At 52.1% G+C, this 14,351-nt stretch overlaps 1 gene segment (V, D, J or C); it reads right to left on the reverse strand.

Annotated features, from left to right (window-relative positions):
* Positions 1 to 14,351, reverse strand: part of LOC119618181 (immunoglobulin lambda-1 light chain-like) — a 384,505-nt gene that overhangs the window by 51,719 nt on the left and 318,435 nt on the right.

The following is a 14,351-nucleotide window of genomic DNA, read 5'->3' on the forward strand; positions in this document are numbered from 1 at the left end:
TGTGGTGGCTCAGTAAGACCCACCCTCAGCCCACGGGATTCTCTTTCTCTTGCTGGCCCCATAGTCTGGGCTGACATCTCCGCTGTAGGCTATGGTGTCCTGGCCTTACTTCTGAGCTGGCCTGGCCATGCAGAGTTCTGAGGGGAATTCTGTGTGCATTTTCCAGGGTATCTGATGTCATGCCCCTGGGGTCATTCCTTCTCTTGCCTGGAGGTGGCCAGAGAGTCAAATAGCAACTGAAGGATTGTCCTGGGACCTCAGGTTCTCTCTCTGTTGGCACCTGGTTCAGGAGTAGTGTGGGTATTTAAGGACTCCAGGAAAGTGCTGTCCTTAAATGTTTCATGGCAGAGTCTAGATGTTAGGTGTAGTTCTAGCTTCCCTTCTGGAGGGCACTTTTGAATGCAATGCAGTGACCCTGCCACCCCACTCTACAGGTGACACCACGCGGCAGGCACATGTGCAGGGACCTGCCGTTGCTTCCGAGTGGTGGTTCGCAGGAGAAACTTCACCCCGTGGCATGTGCACATGGAGTGTTGCGAGATCCAGCAGATGCTGTAAGTTTCTGGCCTTGGCTGTGAGTTCTCGGGGTGGGGACAGGTGCTGTACAGCTTCGGTGCTGAAAGAAATCTTTGCTGTCTAGCAGAATGAGGGGGCTCTGAGAGGAAATAGGGAGGTGAAAGACACAAAACGAAAGGTGAGCTCCGTGGCAGTGACAGCATTTTAGCACAGAAGAGTGGCGCAACGGGTGTGGGGGGCAGCAAAGTATCTGGACCTGTGTCATGTATGCAACATCGACAAGAGATGGAGCTGAGAAACACAAGGTTTGGAGAATTTGTACCTTAGTGGAAAAAATGCTATCTTTCCCTCTGTGCGTCAGGTGATGGTCACTGACCCTCCCTGCCTGTCAGCATCTCCTTGTCAGGCAGGCCTAACCCAACCCCAGGTGGCTTTGCCAGGCGACTCTCTGCCTCACCCTTGTGGCTGCTCCGCATTGGCAGCTGGAGGCTCAGGGGCCTCCTTGGTCTAGGTGTGGATTCAGAACCAGCTGCTCAGGCCCCCGATTCCTTGATCTGCGGACTGCTGACCCCAGGGGAGGAATTCCCCTTCGCTGTGTCAGCCTTGACTGTCTGAAGACCAGGTACAAGGGTCTCAGCTTACGCATGACAATATGAACATGACTATTTGACCAAGGAGGAGGCAGGTCCACCTGTGGTTGCCTGCACATGTCTCTGGGTGATGGGTGATTATGGAGGAAATACAAGGCTTGGGATGGAAGATGCGAGTCACAGGACTTACGGATTGGCTTTTACTGGTACCGGCTGTAGATGCAGGGCCAATGTGCTGTGGTGGCTGCTGCATCAATGTCAGAGACAAAACAGCATGAACCACAACGAATGTTTATCCAGACCCACTCTGGTCTGGGATACGCTGCATGCTGGGAACTCTGCAGGAACAAGACACACCCTTCTTGAAGTGAGTTGCTCATCATGTTGGCTCCACCGTACAGTAAACACAGGGTTTACAGACCCAGCAGATAGTCCCTGCCACCTTCCACCTCAGCATCGTCCTGTATATTCACTGAAAACACCGGTGCCTGTGATTCCCAGGTCCTTTTTAGCTGGAATTGACCTTGTGGCCAAGGACTGGTCAATGGGTTGTGAGATTCAGTGGGTGGGGTTCTTCTTAGGAAGCTTTTGTTGTGAAGGGGAGGAACACAACAGATTTGTGTGGCCCTTTTCCTCTTGAATACAGGTGTGAGAGCTGGAGCTGCAGCAGCCACCCTGAGGTCTTACAACAGCAAGGATGACAAGAAAGCCGACATTATAGGGATAGTGGAATAGAAAGAGACCCCAGTGTGTTCACGGTAGTGGTGGGTGTTAGTGCAGAAGGAAATATGCCTCTAGCTGTTTGTGCCCGTTTTTCATGTGTGTGTTCTTGCAAAGCATTTTTGACAATTAGGAAAATAACACACATCATTCAATTAAGAAAATAACAATAGGCGAATAACTCTATAGTTGTAAATGTTTTGCTGATAATTAAAAAGTTTTAGGCAGAAAATGACAAGCAGGCCATATTAGAATACGAGCTTGGGGATACTTTCATTGGGAGGTGTCTCTGAAGCTGCTGTCAGGTTTGAAAGTAGGAGTGAGTTCCCGGAGCTGTGTGGGAAACGGTGGAGTCACGGCCCTGTGGGAAGTGTCTGGTGCGTGTGAGGATCTGAAAGGGCAGTGGCAAATCTCAAAGAGGTTCCAGATTCAAGCCAGTGTAGGCTCACTGTGCTATTTTAACAAATGAGCAATTTGGGGGCGAGTCATGTGTAGTCAGGTGTGGTGACAGGAAATTTCCAGGTAATTAATCAAGTTCTTTGGAGAATGCCTAGCACATATAGGGGCCTCCTGGATGATGCTGCTGGGCCAGAAACAGGGGAGGCTCAGGTGGATTCAGGCCAGCCCGCTGACCCCTTCCTAATTCACCTGGGGCTGAAGACACTCTGGGGAGTGGTTCCTGGTTCCTCCCCTCCACCCGGTGCCCACCATGCAGCTCTGTGGGGACCTGCACTGCTGCCTGTGCCTCTGGCCCTAGGCCAGCTGTCTGAGATTCCATGTGGGTGACCAGCATTGCTTTCTCTGAAATTTATTTAGGACCAGGGAGCATGCAATCTGCAAAATGCACTTGACAGAGAAGGGAAGAGACTGAGAGGGGGTGTGACAATCCCAAGGTCACTTGGAAAGGGGGGAGAAAAGGATCACGGAAGCCCTGGACCCGTGACGATAACATCTGGGTGTCTTGGGACCAGCCTGCCAGGGGAGGGCATGGGAAAATCCTCAGCCCAAATACTCAGGGTCCCTCCCTATGGAGACAGCATCTCCTTGTGGGCTCTTCAAGCTGCCTGTAGGGGGCGCACCTGCCACACTCTGGGTTGAAAGGGATAGGAAAGGCTGTTGGTCCCCAGTGCAGGGACCAAGCTCTCTAGAGATATTTTCTACATCCTGAACCGGCACGTTGGTCTCTGCAGAGGTTTGGATTTCACGTGGCAAGATGTTTGGGTTTGAAACGAATTCTTTGTGACAACCGTGATACAAATGGAAATTTGACAGGATTCTCCTGCTGTTTGGGTTGCAGAAGAAATAGGCAGCCTCACTTGAAATGAAAGTCATGGTCATTGCTCAGGGAGCAGCCTGAGAGTGACAGCCAGGTTGGGAGAGAGGTTTCTGTCTCATGTCTTCATCTGTCTGTGTCACTGGGAGTCACTGTGAGCTGCTCCCACCGCCATGGTCTGCAGCACAGTAATAGCCTCATCCCCAGTCTCAACCCCGCTGATGGTCAGTGTGGCCGTGCTCTCCAAATTGGAGCCAGAGAATCACTCAGTGATCCCTGAGGGCCAGAGGCTATCACTGTAGATGACAAGCTCAGCGGCCTGGCCTGGCTTCTGCTAATACCAGAAAGTACATTTATTCCCCAGTTTATCTCCAGAGCAGGTGATCCTGGCTGGCTGTCCCAGGAACACTGACATTGAGGGCGGCTGAGTCAGCTCATAGGAGGCCACAGAAGCTACAAGACGAGAAAATGGAAGAGAAAAGGCTTGAAACTGAGGAGCTGACCTCCAAGAAAATTTCCCATGTGCCTGGCCTGGACACAGCTCCAGGATGACAGAGCCCTTAGGGCAGTGTGAGCTCAGGAGAGCAGTTTGGGGGGATTTCAGCCTCATCAGCTCCTCCCTCTGCAGCAGGGTCATGAACATCCTGCCCACCACAGGCAGGGCCCTGCTGAGCTCAGAGTCAGGGCCAGGCTGGAACCAGAGCCCCGGGGCTTGGCAGCTGGCTGGGACCCTGGAGGCAGCACCTGTGCTGTGAGCAAGGAGGCCAAGGAGGAGAGGGATCCAGGCCATGGTTGAGGCACCCTTGATGCTGCTTCCTGAGGCCCAGGCTGGGCAGGTTCCTCCAAGACCTCTCTTATCCCGTTACCGGAGAGAGCAACCCATGATTTAAATCAGCAGAGTTGGGGGCTGCTGCTGGAAGAGCTTTGTAGTTTCCAGAGAAGGGCTCAACCCCAAGGGACACAGAGAGAGGAGGGGTGGGCCCTGCAGACTCAGTCCCAGTGCAGAGAATTCTTCTCCTACTGATCCCATCATCTGGGCTGATGTCTCCACTGTAGACTGCGGGGTCCTGGCCTCACTCCTGAGCTGCCCTGGTCATGCAAAGCTCTGAGGGGAATTGTGTGTGCATCTTCCAGGCAATCAAATGTCCTGCACATGTGGCCATTCCTTGTCCTGTCTGGAGGTGACCAGGGAGTCACAGTGGCAACTGTGGGGTTATTTTGGGACTTCAAGTCCTTTCTCTGTTGGATCCTGGCTCAGGAGTGATGTGGATAATTGAGGAATCCAGGGATGGGCTGTCCTTTCCTTCAACATTTTGTGGCAGTGTCCAGCTTTAGGTGTAGTTGGAGCTCCCCCTCTGGAGGGCAGTTTTCAGCCCAGTGCGGTGATCCTCGTGATCCCACTCTGCAGGTGACACCATGAGGCTTGCATGTGCGCAGGGACCTGCTGTTGCTTCTGAGTGGTGGTTCCCAGAACCAGCGTCATCCTTCTCATGTTCACATGGAGTGTTGAAAGATCCAGCAGATGCTGTAAGTTCCTGGCCTTGGCTGTGAGTTCCTGGAGCAGGGTACAGGTGCTGTGCCTCAGTACTCCCAGTGTGTGGTCAGGGTCAGGTACAGCTTCTGTGCTCAAAGAAATCTTTGCTGTCTGGCAGAATGAGGAGACTCTCAGAGCAAACAGGAGGGAGATGAAACAAATGTGCCCACAGGGAGGACGGCATTTGTGGCAGTGACAGCGTTTTATCACAGAAGAGTGGGCCACTGTGTGGCGGGGAAGCAGTGTCTGGATCTGTGTCAAATATGCAACATCGGCCAGAGACGAAACTGAGAAACGTGGAGAATTTGTACCTCAGTGTTAAGGACAATGTTGTAGAGGAATGCCACCTTCCTTTCTAGGTCTCGGGTGGTGTTCACTGACTCTCCCTGAGCATCAGCTTCCCCCATCACCCGGGTCCACTTCATCTCCAGGTAGCTTTGCCATCCCCTGGTGGCCACTCTACACTCTGCATCCCCTGATGGCCACTCTACACTGGCTACTGGAGACTCGGGGGCCTCCTGGGTCCAGGTGTAGAACCAGAACCTGCTGATCAGGTCCCTGACTCCCTGATCTGTGGACTACTGGCCACAGGGACGGCATTCCTCTTTTCTGTGTGACCCAAGCCTGCCTCAACACCAGGTGCATGGGGTGCAGGTTACCCGTGAGAATATGAACGTGAGAATTTGGAGGAGAAGGCAGGTCGACCTGAGGCTGCCTGCATATGACTCTGAGTTGTGGGTGGCCATGGGGGTGATATCAGGGCTTGGCACAGGGGAGTGGGCTCACAGAATCCAAGGACAGCCTCTTTTTGCTGCCTGCTTTAGGTACAGAGACAACAGTCAGTGGTGGTTGCTGTTCCAATATAAGAGACAGAAAAATATGCACCCAACAAATGTTTATCGCCACCCACTCTGGTCTGGGTCACGTTCCATGCTGGGAATTCAGCAGGAATGGGACACAACCTTCTTGAAGTGAGTTGCTCATCATGTTGGTTCCACCGTTAAGTAAACACTGGGTTTGCAGACCAAGCAGATAGTCCCGACCACCTTCAACCCGAGTATTGTCTTCTATATTCACTGAAAAGACAGACCTGTGATCCCCAGGTCCTTCTCTCCTTCTTTTCTTTTTCTTTTATATTTATTTAATTTATTTTATTTTGAGATGGAGTTTTGCTCTTGTTGCCCAGGCTGGAGTGCAATGGCATAATCTTGGCTCATGCAACCTCTGCCTCCCAGGTTCAAGTGATTCTCTTGCCTCAGCCTCCTGAGTAGCTAGGATTATAGGCGTGCGCCCCCACGCCCAGCTAATTTTTGTATTTTTAGTAGAGATGGGGTTTCTCCATGTTGGTCAGGCTGGTCTCGAACTCCCGACCTCAGGTGACCCACCCGCCTCTGCCTCCCAAAGTGCTGGGAATAATTATAGGCGTGAGCCACCACGCCCGGCCAATTCCCAGGTGCTTCTCAATGGAGACTGACCGTGTGGCTCAGGCCTGGTCAGTGGGATGGGAGGTCAGTGGGTGAGGTTCTTCTCAGGAAAGTTTTGCTCTTGTGAAGGAAAGAAACCCAATGGATTTATGGGGCAATTTTCCTCTTGAATATGGGAGTGATAGCTGGAGCCACAGCAGCCACCCTGAGGTCTTACATCAGCAAGGATAGAAACAAAGCCATCATCATATGGATGGTGGAACAGAAAGTGAGAAAGAGCCTGGCGTCTTCGTGAAAGTGGTGGGTATTATTGCAGGAGAAATATGCCCTTAGCTGGCTGTGCATCTGATTTTCATATGTGTGCTCTTGTGGTTAAAAAGTATTGCTGACCAGTTAGGAAAATAATTAACACAAATCAATCAATTAATAAAATAATGACAGGAGAGAACCTTACAGTTACAAACATTATGCAGAAAATTTAAAAGATTTGGCCAGAAAATGACAGGCAGGACATGTTATAATAAGAGCCAGGGGATACCTTAATGGGGAAGTGTCTCTGCAACCGCTGTCAGGACTGAAAGAAGGAATGAATCCCAGGAGCCGTGTGGGGAACGGTGGAGTTGGGTCCCTGTGGGAAGGGTCTGGTGTGTGTGAGGCTCTGAGAAGACAGTGGCAAACCTGAAAGGGGTCCCGGATTCAAGCCAGTTTAGGCTCACTGTGCTATTTTAACAAGTGAGTAATTTGGGCACAAGAGTCTTTTGTAGTCGTGTGTGATGAGGGAAAACTTCCAGGTAATTAACTGGGTTGTTTGGTGGCTGCTTAGCACATACAGGGGCATCCAGGATGATGCTGCTAGGCCAGAAAAAGGGGAGGCTCAGGTGTGTTCAGGGAGGCTCAGGTGTATTCAGCTGAGCCCAGTGGCTTCTTCCTAGTTCACCTGGGACTGAAGACACTCGGGGGAGTGGTTTCTCTCCTCCGCTCAGAGCTCATGATGAAGCCCTATGGGGAGCTACACTGTTGCCTGTACCAGCTGCCTGGGACCCCCTGTGGGTGACCAGCACTTCTTACCCTGAAATTCTACAGATCTAGGACCTTGGAGCACAGAATCTGCAAAAAGCACTTGACAGAGAAGGAAAGGGACTGAGAGGGGTGTGACAATCCAAAGGTCACTTGCAATGGAGAGAAAAAAGGAGGACCATGGAGGCCCTGAACCTGTAACAGTCACCTCTTCTGAGCATCTTGGGACCAGCCTGCCAGGGGAGGACATGGGAAAATCCTCAGCCCAAATTTTCAGGGTCCCTGTTGAGACAGCGTCTCTCCATAGACTCAGCTGCCTGTAGGGGGTGCTCTTGCCACAGTCTGGGTTGAAAGGGAGGGGAAAGACTTGGTCACCAATGCAGGAATCAAACTCTCTAGAGACATTTTCTGTCCCCTGAACCTGTGCGCTGGTCTCTGCAGAGGCTTGCATTTCAAGTGGCAAGATATTTGGACTTCAGTTGAATTATTTGTGAAAACTACAATACAAATGGAAGTCTGACACCATTCTCCTGTTGCTTGGGCTGCAGGAGAAACAGGCAGAGTCAGTTGAAATGAAGGCCATGTCATTGCTGAGGGTGGGTCAGAGCAACAGCCAGGTTGGGGGAGAGGCTTCTGTCCTGTGTCCCCATCTGTCCGTGTCACTGTGAGTCACTGCCACCTGCTCCCACTGCCATGATCTGTAGCACAGTAATAGCCTTGTCCCCAGCCTGGTCCCTGCTGATGGTCAGGGTGGCTGTGTTCCCTGAGTTGGAGCCAGAGAATCACTCAGGGATCCCTGATGGTTGACTGCCGTCTTCATAGATGACCAGCACAGGGGCCCGTCCTGGCTTCTGCTGGCACCAGGAAGGATATTTATTATCCAACATATCTCTAGAGCAGGTGATCCTGCCTGTCCGTCTCGGGGACACTGACATCGCGGGTGGCTGAGTCAGCTCATAGGAGGCCACGGAGCCTACAGAGAGAGAAAAGAGGAAAGTCTTAAAACTGAGAAACTGACCTCCAAGAAAATCTTCCCACGTGCCTGGCCTAGACACAGTTCCAGGGATGAAAGAGCCCTTAGGGCAGTGTGAGCACAGGCGTGCAGTGTGGGGGGATTTCAGCCCCCAGCCCATCCACCTGCAGCAGGGTCATAAGCATCCTGCCCACCACAGGCAGGGGCCTGCTGAGCTCACAGTCAAGGCCAGGCTGGACCCAGAGCCCTGGGGCTTGATGAATCGCTGAGACCCTGGGGGCAGCACCTGTGCAGTGAGCAAGGAGGCAGAGGGAGAGAGGGAAAAATTGGGGACTGGGGAGTCCAGCCTGACTCTATACTAGTGTAATGCGCCCTGCCCTGCTCCGCCCAGTACAGCAAGGTTACAAATGTGGTGTTTCAGGGAGGTGGGACAGGTGCAATTACTGTAACCCTGACTGAGGATTTAAATGCCTTTCTGTGAATCAAGGTTTTTGGAAGAAAGGAGAGAGCAGAATGAGCTGTAGGTCCTCTGCAAAGTGTCAAGGTACAGAGAAACATTTGTGACCCCCTATAGGAACCCAGAGTTCCTGTGTATTTAAGAACCAAGACTGATGCTCTTTCCACCCAAGAGGAGAAACTACAACTCACTAGGAATACATGATGTTTCTGGCAGTAAAGCTCAGTTGTCCACTTGCATCATCATCATCATCATCACCACCATCCTCACCACCATAATCATCACCACCAGCATCACCACCACCATCACCAGCATCACCACCACAATCATCTCCACCATCCCATCTCTATCACCACCACCACCATCACCACCACCTCCATCATCACCATCATCACCACCGCCATCACCACCATCACCACCACCACCATCACCACCGCCATCATCACCACCACCGCTACCACCACCACCATCACCAGCATCACCACCACCATCACCAGCATCACCACCACAATCATCTCCACCATCCCATCTCTATCACCACCACCATCATCACCACCGCTATCACCACCATCACCACCACCTCCATCATCACCATCACCACCACCACCGCCATCATCACCACCACCGCTACCACCACCTCCATCACCACCAACTCCATCACCACCAACGCCATCACCACCACCACCACCATCACCACCAACTCCATCACCACCGCCATCACCACTACCACCACCAACTCCATCACCACCACCATCACCACTGCCATCATCACCATCACCACCACCTCCACACCACCACACCACCATCACCACCACAACCATTGCATCGTCACCACCACTACCATCACCATCTCTCTCACCACCACCACCACCTCCATCACCACCTCCATCACCACCACCGCCATCATTGCCGTTATCATCATCATTATTATTATCTCTATTTTAGTTATTTTATTTCATCACAAAGGTTTGGAGTTTCTGGTGGGAGGATTTCTACAATAGCCTGGTCTAGAGTTTTGATGAAAGGGGAAGCCCATTCCCATCATGCAGAAAACATACTCTTGGCCGAGCCTCTTTCCTGGATTCTCTCTGAGGAAGAACAGGATTCTAAGAACTCTGCCCCTTGTTCAGATGCCTCTGAAGTTTCTCTTTAATTTATAGGGCCCTTTTATCTGTATTAAAGTCAGTGTATGCTTTCCCATTTCTCAGAAAGTTAAGTTGAGAACCGAAAGACTGAATTGCTCAAGACAATAGAGAAAAGCAATGGCAAATCCAGGAGTTAATCCAAGTGTCCTGAATTTGCTTTGAGGATCAGAGCTTGACCAAGGCAGGAAAGGAGGAGGTGTAAGGGTAAGGCTGGCAGCAGGGCTGTGTCCACCTGGTACAGTGCCATCTCCCATCATGGCCTGAGCATCGTGAGGCACTCACCTCAACCTGCAGGTGGTGGGATCAGCAGGGCTGTGCCCCAGGTTAGAGCTGGATAATCTTTGGGAATTGGGGTAGGGGCCTGTGTTGGCACTCTACACGGCCTGGCTTAGTTCCTGCTCCTTCTCTCTGTTCTGTAGCCTGCCCTACTCCTTCTGGAGCAGGTGGGGCACAGGTATCTCATGGCCACCTCTGTTGAGAGCAGCTGAGACTTTAGAAGACCAAAGAGCCTGCAGGTTCAGGAATATGTGTGGCTCACTCTCAGCAACTTCTAGGCTGAGTTCAGGATCATGGCCAGGCTTAGGGTCCTGTGGAGGTTGAGCCTGAGGTCAGGACCCACACCGGTGCAGAGAGTGAGGAAGAGAGGGGGGGAGACACACCCAGAGCTCTGCTTCCTGCAGCCCACAGATGCAAGCAGGAACCTCGCAGGTGCATTTTCTAGTTAAGGGCTCATTGGTGCCTGGTGTCTCAGTTTCCTTGGGCATGGCCTGAGGTTGCCACTGCTGAGTGACCATCTGCCAACAGCAGGGACCAGCAGGAAGATCCCTATAGGATGCACTTCTCTGCAGGAAGCAGGAAAGCATCTGGCTGCGATAAATTTCATTAGAGCTCTTCTATCATGGCAGGAATAGCTCTTTTTTGGTAGCATAATTGACATTTACTCTAGAAAGGGATTTGCTTTCTTTGGCTGCAATGCTTCTGCCAAAACCATTATCCCTGAACTACACAATGCCTCAGCCACCGTGATGGTATTCCACAGGGGGCTCTGATAAAGGAACTGATTTAATAGCAAATGAGGCCGGGCGCGGTGGCTCAAGCCTGTAATCCCATCACTTTGGGAGGCCGAGACCATCCTGGCTAACAGGGTGAAACCCCGTCTCTACTAAAAAATACAAAAAACTAGCCGGGCGAGGTGGCGGGCACCTGTAGTCCCAGCTAGTTGGGAGGCTGAGGCAGGAGAACGGTGTGAACCCGGGAAGGCGGAGCTTGCAGTGAGCTGAGATGCGGCCACTGCACTCCAGCCTGGGAGGCAGAGCGAGACTCCGTCCCAAAAAAAAAAAAAAAAAAAAATGAAGGGCTGCCATGGGCCCGTCCTCATAGAATTCAAGTGTTTTGCCATCATCCCCAACATTCTGAGGCATGTGGCTTCATTGAATGGTTTAATGGCTGTTAGAAGACTCATTTACTATGCCAGTGAGGCGGCAAGGACATGTAGGATTGGGGCTGTGTTTTTCAGGATGGGGTATATTTTGTCAGTCAGTGGCTAATATGTGGCACTGTTCCTCCCACAGCCAAAATTCATAGTCCAGGAATCAAGGAGTGAGTTGGAGTGGCTCCACTCATTAATGTCCGTAGTGACCCGCTGACAAAAATTTACATCTTTTTTCTTGACATTCTGCTTAGCTGAACTTGAGGTCTCAGTTGTTCTGCCAGACCCCAATTCACTGCTGACTTCCCCTTTGCAGAGCCTGGCTGGAGGGCTAGAGGGAAGGATAGCCTGGGGCCAGATCCAGGTGACCTGGGCCAGACCTGTTCATGGCTTTGTCCACAGTCCTCCTGGGGCTGGAAGAAAAGGAAGACAGAGTTTGGGAAGAGGTTTGTGTCTGTCTCACTTCCCCATCTGCCTGGGTCAACGTGGATTGAGTACTACTGCTGCCACTCAGTTGACATTAATAGCCTCATCCTCGGCTGGGTCCCATTCATGGTCAGGGTGACTGTCTTGGCTGATCTGATCTAGACCCCGATAATCACTAAGAGACCCCGAGAACTGGGAGTGATCTGTATATATGGCCAGCACAGTGGTCTGGCCTGGCTTTAGCTGGTACTAATGATCATAATTTTCCCCACTCTATTTCCACAACTGGTGATCCTGGCCATCCGTCTCAGGGACACTGACAGCAATGACTGCTGTGTGTCAGCTCATCGGAGGCCATGGAACCCATGAAAGAGGGGAGGAGAGGGGGCTTGAAGATGAAGAACCTATTCCCAGAGGATCTCACCCTGATGCTGTGCCTGAGGTGAGCTCAGGGTTCTGGGCAGTCTCAGCTCAGTGGGAGCTGAGCCTAGGGCAGGGCCTGGGGGCAGCACCTGAGTAAAGAGTGAGGAGGGGGAGCAGATGAGGGGTCCAGTCCATGGTGAGATACCTAGAGCTCTATCTCCTGAGCCCACAGCACATCTGGGCTCCCCAGGTGCCTCTTATCCTCTCTCAGGAGGCCCTTTGGGGCAGTGAGTGAGTGTTGTTTATGCAAATGCACATCCTCTTGGACTCCTCATTGAGGGATGTCACTCAAAGCAGCTGTGGGGGCAGCACAGGAGACCAAGGAGGAAGAGGTGGGTTCTCCAGCTTCCTCCATCTGCTTCTCTGGTCAGAAAATCAGCCTCAACTTCCAAGGCCCCTGGTCACAGTCACCATCCCAGGGTTTGGCCACACAGCCACTGTCCCAAACCTCTCTGATCTGGGTTCTGTCCTGGACCAGGCTCAGCAAGGCTGTGGACCTTCCAAGAGCCTGGACTGGGGCTGAGCTGGGCCCTGCTGAGATCATTGATGGTATCTCAGCAGAAGATGGACCAGGACCCATCGTCTTCCTCTTTGTCCTCTCTGGGCTCTCCAAACTCACTTGGTCCCCTCCTGGTCATTTCATCAGAATGAGGCTCTGAGTCACTAGGATCACTGGTAGTCTTTTCTACGTGGCAGTTTGCTCGGTGAACCACCACCTGCTTTTTTGTGGATGCATCCCAATATCTAGTCTCCTTTCACATTTGGTGTTGCTCCTTCTATGACATCCCCATCCCTCAACGTAGGCTAAAAATTGGCATTCTTGGTTCTTCAATTCTTTACTGTTTTTCTCATCAATGTATTATGTAAACTCGAAAAAGTACCAGAAATCCAGACCGAACTGAGAAGTCAACTTTATAAGCTCCTTGTTCTCTGTCAGAGTCCCAAGATCTCAGTATGTGCACAGACCATGAGCTCCGGAGGGTGGGCGGTCCCTGGTCCCTCTACCCAGGCAGATCGTGTCACTGAGACAAGGATAGCTCTGGAGTCAGAGCTGTGGCTTAAGGCAGGTGAGGATCCCTGTCTCTCTGGAGAGCATCTCAGGAGGCTGGAGACGCCCACCCAGGCACCAGGACCCTGAATGTGCCACGCCACCCACCTGAGACTCCCCTGAGCACAGGAGCTGCCCACTGAGTCACAGTCTGCCTGGGGCTGGAAGGAGAGGCAGAGGGAGGAGGAGTCAGGCATCTCTGGAAGTGCCTAGGACAGAGGGCTCAGCTCCCCAGGACACTGCTGGACAGGGAGGGACGAGGCCCTGAGATTGACAAGAGGCTCAGGCAGACATCCTAGGAGAAGGACTAGAGCCCTGTATCCTCACACTGCCCCCCTCCTAGAGCACCTCGACCTCGAGCATCTCCTTGGGAATCCCAGCCCTGTGGGAGCTGCCCAGACTGACACCTGGGCCCAGCTCCTCTGGCTGCATTTCCTGGGTGAGGCCCTCACTGTGCCAGGGCTCATGTCAATGTTCTGAAATGAAACTGTGTGAGTCTCACCCTCAGAACATGGTCACTGTAGCCAGAAACAATAGGATGGACTGTGGAGAGTCCTGTGGACCTCCCTGGGGCTTCTTCCCTCTTAAACGCCACCTGGGAAGCCGCAGCCTCTGCCCTGGCTGCTCCTAGCTGCGGCTCTGCTGCCCCCTGCTGGTGGTTGAGACTCAGCCCAGGAGCTTCCATCCTACAGATGACTGTGCAGCACCTGTCACCTGGGAAGGTGTGGACCAGGGAGTTTGGCCTCACTCTGTGCCTATGTGAACCACTGTGGTCTTCTCACCACAGCACAGAAAGATCCTGTGTATCATTTCAGGAAGGTGGGGAAGGTGCAATTCTGATAACGGTGTCTCGGGCTGAAATGTTATTTGGTCCATGGTTTTTGATTGTAGACTGGAGAATGCAGGATAACCTGTTGCTCTTCTGTGGTAAACATAAAAGTCCAGAGAAATGCAGTGTCACCCTACAGGAACCCTCAATTCCTAAATATATAGGAACTAAGACTGATGCCCCCCACTCTATAAGAAAAGCTGCATTGAGGCCAGGCGCAGTGGCTCATGCCTGTAATCCCACACTTTTGGGAGGCTGAGGCAGATGGATCACGAGGTCAGGAGTTCAAGCCTGGCCATGATGATGAAACCTCGTCTCTACTAAAAATACAAAAAACATAGCCGGGCATGGTGGCAGGTGCCTGTAATCCCAGCTACTCAGGTGGCTGAGGCAGAGAATTGCTTGAACCTGGGAGGCAGAGGTGGCAGTAAGCCTAGATCATGCCACTGCACTCTGGTCTAGGCAACAGAGTGAGAATCCGTCTATTAAAAAAAAAAAAAAGGCAAAGCTGCATTGGAATTGGTAATGTGATATTTCTGCCACTAAA

This window comes from Chlorocebus sabaeus, chromosome 19 (assembly GCF_047675955.1).
Source record: "Chlorocebus sabaeus isolate Y175 chromosome 19, mChlSab1.0.hap1, whole genome shotgun sequence".
In the NCBI taxonomy this organism is placed as follows: domain Eukaryota; kingdom Metazoa; phylum Chordata; class Mammalia; order Primates; family Cercopithecidae; genus Chlorocebus; species Chlorocebus sabaeus.